Source organism: Corapipo altera, unplaced genomic scaffold (assembly GCF_003945725.1).
Source record: "Corapipo altera isolate COAL_440 unplaced genomic scaffold, ASM394572v1 311, whole genome shotgun sequence".
NCBI classification, from domain to species: domain Eukaryota; kingdom Metazoa; phylum Chordata; class Aves; order Passeriformes; family Pipridae; genus Corapipo; species Corapipo altera.
The window spans coordinates 175885-184490 of record NW_020885094.1 but is presented as its reverse complement, the minus strand read 5'-3'; the positions used below and the strand labels follow the sequence as shown (position 1 = coordinate 184490).

General features: G+C 50.4%; 1 protein-coding gene across 1 annotated transcript in view; it reads right to left on the bottom strand.

Annotated features, from left to right (window-relative positions):
- The window catches only part of LOC113960198 (scale keratin-like), a 6474-nt gene extending 5533 nt beyond the window's left edge, over positions 1–941 (bottom strand). The window contains exon 1 of the mRNA XM_027669617.1: positions 917–941. The gene's annotated coding sequence lies outside the window, so the exon portion shown is untranslated. The remainder of the gene's footprint in view (positions 1–916) is intronic.
- Positions 942–8606: the final 7665 nt, after the last annotated feature.

The following is an 8606-nucleotide window of genomic DNA, read 5'->3' as shown; positions in this document are numbered from 1 at the left end:
GGGGACACAAACCCCGTCAGGTCACAGCCAGAGGGGACACAAACCCCGTCAGGTCACAGCCAGAGGGGTCAGAGAGGCAGAAAGAAGGAGCTGTGCCAAGGCCACGGGGGTCATGGCGGTGTGGGGGGTCCTCGGCTGGGCACTCACAGATGTAAATGTCTGAGTTGTCTGAATTTGTGAGTCAGGGATTTAAAAACTGGAATGATGGAAAATAGCCCTCGTTTCCAAGGCACAACCCATCCTGCTCGGAAGCAGATCCATCAGGGGAGGTGGGTTGCTGGGTAGAGGCTTCTGAGCCTGCTCCCACTCCTCTCCAGTGCTCCATAAAGTCATGGGATGGGTTGGGTGGGAAGGGACCTTAAAGATCATCCAGTGCCACCCCCTGCCACGGGCAGGGACACTTCCACCAGCCCAGGTTGCTCCAAGCCCCATCCAACCTGGCCTTGGACACTTCCAGGGATGGGGCAGCCACAGCTTCTCTGGGCAACCTGTGCCAGGGCCTCCCCACCCTCCCAGGGAAGGATTTACTGGGAAGATTTGCCCTGTGGTCTGTTCCCAGCAGGAGTTTTGGGAAGAACATCCCTCTGTCCCTCCCTCACACCGTTCCCTTTGCTGTGCCTTTTGCCTGAGAGTCCATCCCAGGCTGATCCTGGTTTTGGGGTGACCCTTCTCCACTCACAGATGCTCCATCCCCAGAAACTCCTCATATCAACACCTTTAAAATTCCCATTCCTTTCCCCCCCTCCCTCCACCAGGTGATGCCTTTATATTTGACACCTCGATTTGTGAGTCCTTCCAAGCAGGATGTTTTTAGAGGAGCAGCTCCCACCCTGCCCCGGGGTCTGTGGTGTCACCTGAGTGCTCCCCATAAACCCACGTGCCCCGTCAGGAGCTGATTCAGGCAAATCCAACTTACCCAGTCACCAAGAAGCCCAAAGTCAGCAGAGGCAGCTCCAGGGCCCTGAGTGATGAGCACTTTTATAGGCCTGTCATGGAGAAGAGAAATTGGGAGCCACCTTTATGGAACCACCCCCTGCCCCTTGGGCAATGGGATGTTTTCCCCTGCCAGGACCTTCCCTTGTCGCAACTGTTTTGATCCCCAGCTTATGATGAGGAGATAACCCTCAATCCCACACAGGGGATGCTTCACCCAGCCCAGCCCTGGGCTGAAGGTCCCTCCACCATCAGCTGGGCTTTGATTTTCTCTTCCAGACCCATTGGGATGGTGGATTTTCCCCCCAAACACTCTGTAAGGGTCCATGGCCTCTGTGTGTGTTCAATCCTGAGGTTTGGGGACAGGATTTAGGACCTGGAATTGTCCTTTGGGCAGATGTTCTGGAATTGTTCTTTGGGGAGATGTTCTGGAATTGTTCTTTGGGGAGATGTTCTGGAACTGTCCTTTGGGCAGATGTTCTGGAATTTTTCTTTGGGGAGATGTTCTGGAACTGTCCTTTGGGCAGATGTTCTGGAATTGTTCTTTGGGGAGATGTTCTGGAACTGTCCTTTGGGCAGATGTTCTCCCACACAACTCTATCACATTCCGTATAGAAAGTGAGAGACACCAAAGCACTTCCTGGGCAACAATTCCATTGGAAATTCAGCTGAAGAGAAGCTCCTGCCCAAGGTTTTGCAGTTTACCAGCAGTTCCTCATCTCAAAGACTCACCCCCTTCAGGACAGACAGAAAAAAAACCCTAAAAACTATGAAGAAAATGAATTTTCCTTTCTGAATAAGTTTGTTGGTCATCCCCTTGAGAATAAACACCAGAAACATACTGAGAAGAAACTGAATTTTCCTTGGTGAATATGTTTGTTACTCATCCCCTTGAGAATAAACACCAAAAAACATATTGACAAGAAATTGCATTTTCCTTTCTGAATGTTTGTTACTCATCCCCTTGAGAATAAACACCAAAAAACATACTGAGAAGAAATTGAATTTTCCTTTGTGGACACGTTTGTTAGAGGCCAATATGAGGAGAACAATCACCTGCAGGACTGGAGGACCCAGAGGAAACATCACCTGAAGCACAGCCCACAATCTCAGCTGGAATAAATTCACAAGGCCTGAAAAATGCAGATATTGTGATTTAGATGATCACATTTACATTTAAAAAAAAGAGGCTTAGTTACGTTCTCGTGGCAAATTAATAAAGCTGAAGCAAAAAAAATAAAAGCAAGGGCCCAAACAAATTATTTTATTTACATTTCATGACTGTGAAATCCTTTTAATGACCAGAGGAATGTACCCAGCCAATGGATGTGACAGGAAGCTGCCCAGAACAATGTGACTCACATAATTTGTGGGAATTAAAAGTAACTACTAATTACAGTGATTGACAGCTGAGACAATTAAAGGAGTTACCAAACCAAATATTTTAGAAAAGTCAGGAAGAACCTCGTTTCGTTGCCTTTGAGGGTTTTCCAACGTGTAGAAAAGTGGTTTAAAGGACAGTTTTTAACACATAAAATAAATCACAGCGGTCTGACCAACCCCCAGTTTGGTTCCTGGGGCTGGAGGAGTTTTAAGGGGACCCTGAACTTGCTTTTGCTGAATTTCAGGCCCTTGCAGCCCTGAAATCCTTTCAGAAACATGAGATGCAAGATGCAAACCCCGCTGGCAGAGGTCCAAGCCCTCCTTTCCCAACACATCAAAGAGCCCTTCCCGAGATAAGAGCAGCAGATCCTCCCTGGGCAGGTGAGACACAAACCCTGCTGAGAGCTCAGAACCCAGCAGGGTTTGGCCTTTTCCTGCAGGGAATTCATCCCTCCTTTCCCAGGAGAGCCCCAAACTCACCTCCCATCAAACCAGCCCAGGGGGAAGATTCCTCATCTTGGGTTGGTTTGGTTTTTTTTTTGAGGGTGACGTTGTTGTTGTTGTTGATGATGTTGTTGTTGTTGTCAGCAGGTTGATTTTGGGGTTTTGGAAGTGCCACTCCTGCTCCTGCAGAGCTGCTTTGCATACTGAGATTAAATCTGCCCGAGGAAGCTGCTGCTCCTGCTCCTTCCTGGGCCGCTCTATAATTTGCTGTAATTGGGCTCCAGGCTCGGCCTGGCTGGAGGGGAATACTCTGGGTTGTTACCACACGTTGGAGCAGAGAATTATCCTCAGCCTTCAGTTTTCCACAGATTTTTATCTGAGCCATTCCGGGCTCGGGAGAGAAAAACAAACAGCACTGGGCTAAAATAAAAATAAATCAAAATTAAGAGATAAACAGGCTAACTAAAATCTGGGAATTGCTGCCCGATGAAGGCTGCTTTGGATCCTGGACATCCATATTCTGGAGCAGGTTTCCAGTGTGGTCTGAGCTGTCACCTGGAATCCTATTTCCAAACCCCCTCAGAATGGAGGGTCAAATAAATATTATTGGGTGTTTTTTCATGGTTATCTACAAGAGTGAGGGTGAAATAAGGATCTAAGTCAGATCCCCATTTATTATCTGTATATTCAGTGTTTATTGCTCACACCAGAGTTCTGCACTTTAATATTCACTGGAAGTTGTGTTTTATATGAACTCGATTCCCTTCATTCAACCCTGTAAAAAATAACCCCCCAAAACTCTCTTGCTCCTCTCCCTGCATTTGGAGCTGTCAGAGGTGACATTTATTCTCTTTTAGACCCCAAAACTGCTGCTCCCCTGTGCTGTCCCATCCCCCAGCAAAGCCAAACAAACCCAGGCTGGACGTGGTTGTGCAACTTTGTGGTTGCCAGAGGAGAAAGGAGGATTTGGGGATGAGATTTAATTCCAGATGTCCTTCGAGGGCACTGGGAGTTTAGAAACCCCACTGATGTTGTGTTCAGCCACCTCTGCAGGTTCCAGTTGCCTTTGGCACAAAGATCCATCTCTTCTGGGTTTTTTTGTGTTTTCCACACTCCTCATTTAATCCCCTTCCAGCCAAAATCCCCCTGATCCCAAAGGGAACCCCAGTCAGTGACCTTCAGCTGCTCAGCTCCCATTTTCATACCTCAGCCTCAGCTAAAAGCATTTAATGGATTTAATGGCCAAACACAGCCCTTGTTCCCGGGATTTCCTCTCCCATGGGAAGAGCTCTGGGCACATTTTCCAGCTCCAGCTGAACAAAAGGTGGTGGTTAAACAATTCTCCTCCCAAAGAACTCCGAAACTGAGGAACTGCTCCCCAGCAGTAAAGGGGGTTTGCTTGGAGCTCTGGGATAATGACAGTGCCCTGATCCCACAGGGGCATCTTTCATCTGCCAAACAAGGCACAGCCAAAGCTCTTTAATCCCCCCAGTAAAACCTGGGGGGATGTGGGATTGCAGCCCAGGGTGGAATGCTGGGGTGGGGGCCTGGGGGTCATTTAGCTCTGTACAAAAGCTGCACAATGTGCCCCTCTCGGGCCTCCCACAGCTCAGACATCACCCCAGCGTGTTCCCCAGGTCAGAGTCACCTCGACCAGCAGGAAGGTTGGAGGGTTCTCAGAGCTCCTGGGTCACCTGGAGCCCCAGGGGTGGGAGGGGCTGGTGAGCATTTTGGGTTATTTGGAGTGAGTTATTTGGGTTATTTGGGTGAGGTTTTGGGGTTATTTGCAGTGGAGTGTTTCAGAAGTTCCACTCCTGCCAACAATCCACCTGAACACCCCGTTGGTGCCCGTGGCATGTGCAGCTCCTGCAGAGTTCATTCCCATTCCTGGCTCCCAGAGGTGTGGTGCTCACATCCCATTTAATAATCCATTAATTCCAAAGATATTAATTAAATCCTCACTTGGCTTCATTACCCAATTAAACCTGTCAATCTCAGCAGGAAAAACTGGCAGCTGCCTCTGAGTCCCTTCAAGGCTGTTAAACTGAATCAGTGCTGGGCTGGTGGCACAGAACCCTGAGGATGAATTTACAGCTGGGCTCAGAGGCAGACACAGGGTTCTTTTCACAGGAGGGAGAGCAGGGTTCTGTTATCCAGAGGAAACACTGGAATTGTGGTGCCAGACTCTTTACAGCTGCAAATATTGGTTTAGCACTGATTTGTCCAGCTCAGGCCAACAAGGGTGAAAAGCTCCTTGCTCCCAGAAAATCCATCAGGAACTGGAGTAGGAAAAGGGGGGGTGGGTTTAGGCTGAAAGAGGGAAATTTAGGGTGGATATATGGAGGAAATTTTTCTCAGTGGTGGTGGAGAGGCCCTGGAATGGAATTCCAGGATGCTGTGGTTGTCCCACCCCTGGAAGTGTCCAAGGCCAGGTTGGAGCATCCTGGGCTAGTGGGAGGTGTCCCTGCCCATGGCAGGTCCCTTCCAGTGATTTTTAAGGTCACTTCCAACCCAAACCATTCTGGGATTCTGTGATTCCAGCTTCCATCACACCTTGCCTGGGGATCCAAGCAGCTAAAGCAGCCCTGCCCCTCCTGCCCTCCTCCCAAATCCAGCTGCGTGTGCAATATTGGAATTGTAATGACAGGGTGTGAGGATTGAGACCAATAATAATCAGGTGTGTCCAAGCCTTAGATCCACCCTGCAGGATAGAGTGTCCTGGGGCAGGTGGGGTCACTTTTGGGCACCAGTTATCCCCCAATAAATGATGATTGTCTGTGCCAGGAGGGTGCAAAGGGAAAGCAGCTCTGCAGGGAGATGTGGGCTCTTACCCTGGCAAGGAAAGGAGGCAGCTGGGTGATCTCTGGGGTGCCTTCCACCCCAAACCAGCATTCCATGATAACCCCTGGAGCAGCAGCAGGAGGCAGGGGAACAACCCCCTGCAATAATAAGGGTGAATAAACATGGAAACCCTGGGAGAGGAGGGGAAATGTGTTTGTGGGAGCTGTTCCAGGGCAGGTGAGGGAGGGCAGAGCAGGAGCAGAGGCCAAGTTGGCAGGAGGCTGCAGCATTATCTGATGCACTGCTGGGTTTCCAGGCTGGGAGTCAGAACATCTCAAGGTTTGGCTCAGGCAGAGAATGTTGAGGGTTCTTTGAAGGTGTGACAGGGCAATAAAAGCACTGAAAGGACTCAAATGATGTGTCTGTGCTTCAGGCAGTGGGACCAAGAGGGATCAGCTCGATCCAGGAGGGATCAGGCTCCAAGTTCTTGGCTCCAAGTTCTCCAAAAAGCCTCAGAGGGGCTCTGGGAGGACAGAGGGTCATGTGAGAGCTGATTCCTTCTCAGGAAGAATGAGGGGGGCTCTTTCCAAACTGTCCTGTGAGGAGCAGCTGAGGGAGCTGGGGGGGCTCATCCCAGAGAAAAGGAGGCTCAGGGGGGACCTTCTGGCTCTGGAATTCCCTGACAGGAGGGGGGAGCCAAGGGGGGTTGGGCTCTGCTCCCAGGGAACAAGGGACAGGAGGAGAGGGAACGGCCTCAAGCTGTGCCAGGAGAGGGTCAGGTTGGCCATGAGGAGGAATTTCCTCCTGGAAAGGGTGTTCAGGCCTTGGCAGGGGCTGCCCAGGGAGGTGGGGGAGTCCCCAGCCCTGGAGGTGCCCAGGGAAGGACTAGATGTGGCACTGAGTGCTCTGGGCTGGGGACAAGGTGAGTACAGGGGGAACTGGATGATCCTGGAGGTCTTTCCCAACCTGAACAATCCTGGAATTCTGCAATCTCTCATTAAAAAAGGGATAATTTGCAATTCACCTTCAGCAGGTGCAAATCCCTTCCTGAGCCCCTGTGGAGCTGGGAGCTGTTGAGCTCCTGGATCTGCTGGGCTGGATGGGATGCAGGGAATGAATCAGGGCTGAGCCTTTTGGGGTGCAGGGCCCCGGGAGCTCCACCCTGCCCGTGCCCTCATTACCAGCCTTTTCACAACCTTCTTTTTTTTGCATGAGCCAACCCAGCCCCAAACCTGCTATCTGTGACCCTGCCTTCCCATCTCATCAGGTATCTCCCATCTCCCAAGATACAGGAATTACCCCATCCCAGGAAAGTAGGGCACAGGCTGATGAGGGAGAGATAAACAGGCAGGTTTAGAGGAGTTCCCCTACTGTAAAGGGAGAGATTTGAATATAGAGAGGCACCAAGGATCTGAGGGATCATTTTGGGCAGAGCAGGATCACAGGGAGCAGGGAAGGGCTGCCCAGCTCCGGGATGGGTGTCCAGGGGAGCTGCAGGAGCTCACAGGGCAGGGGAACCCCCAGACAAAGGTGGGGACAAAGCGTCTCCTCCGAGCTGGAAGATTCCCAGGGAGCCCAGCAGGATTCCAGGCTGCTCAGCAGGTTCTCAGCTGGGGTTTTACCACCACTGCCGAGTTTTCCACAATCCCTTTTCCCTCTGGAGGTGCTGGGACAGCAAGCCCAGCTGGTTGCCCACAGAACGAGGTGCCCACCCCGGGGTTTGAGCCCATTTGCCCCCAGGAGTGAGGGCAAAGTGTTGAAGAGCAGCTCCCAAACCCCACCAGGGAACTGGAGTTTGCCCATTTAGGATTTAGGGACAAGTTTACTCATGGATTTTATCTCACCTCTGTTAAACTGGGCTTTGAGCTGGCAAAGGCTGGCAGAGGTGCCCAGTCAGCTGCAGGAATGTTCTGGGGAGCCAAAGGACAATGTTTGCACTTAAAATGTGTGGGAACCTTTAGAGGGAAAGCTCGGAATTGGAAAGAAATTCAGAGGGGGAGGGAACTGGAGGCTTTTCCTGAACTGAATTAAATAGTAAGGACAATTTCTCAGGGTGTGATTCCTTCTCCTCTGCTTGTTCCTTTTCAGCTGGAACATGAATGCTCCAAAACACCCAAAACTGAGCCTGAATTTCACCTGCAAATCAAAAGCAGGAGAGAAAGAAAATGAGAAAACCACCACGATGCTGCAGAATAATTTTAATGGGAAGGGAAAGAACAAAAGTGCTAAAATAACAGCACGAAGGGCACAGCTCCAGGTGCAGATTTTGACACTTTCAGCATAAAATCGTGGAATTTGGGTTGGAAAGGACCTTGAAGATCATCTAGAACACGGGAAGAGACACCTTCCACCAGCCCAGGTTGCTCCAAGCCCTGTCCAACCCGACCTTGGACACTTCCAGGGATGGGGCAGCCACGATTTTTCCTGGACAGCTTTTTATACCACGTAAACTTCTACATGCAAATGACAAATTGAATGAAATCCAGTTTTCCCTTTTGTTTGAATGAAATACAGGGAGAAGATGAGCTTTTTTTTTCCTGCCTTGAAAGCGAAAGCCAGAAGCAAAGGAAAAAGGAAAAGTGGTTTTCCTGCTGACTAATTCTCAATAAACACCAGGACCAGTCCAGTCAGGTCTGTCAGTGAAAGGGTTTGTCACCTCTCAGGTGACCACCCCTGTGGGGCTCCTGACACAGCAGCTGTGTCAGGAACCTTTGTTTTGTGAGGAAAGACACGGAAAAAGAACAAACTGATGCCGAGAATCAGATTTCAAAGGTTGTGTCATCCCAAATCAGGATAAAGGGCACTTAATTCCTCTGACAACCTGCTTGATAAAGGGGGAAAAAAAACCACCTTAAAACCTTCAGCTACAGCCTGATTTCCAGGAGCCAGAGGTGAATGTGCTCTGGAGGGGCTGCAGGAGCCTACGAGGTTTCACTGGGTGGCTCTTCCAAGGCCTCTCTGTCCTTCCCTGCATCCAGAGTTCCAGGTTCTGGCTCATCCTTCTCTGGAACCTGCTCCTCGCTGTCGCCCTCGGCCCTCTGGGAGCTGCAGGGCTGGATCTGGGA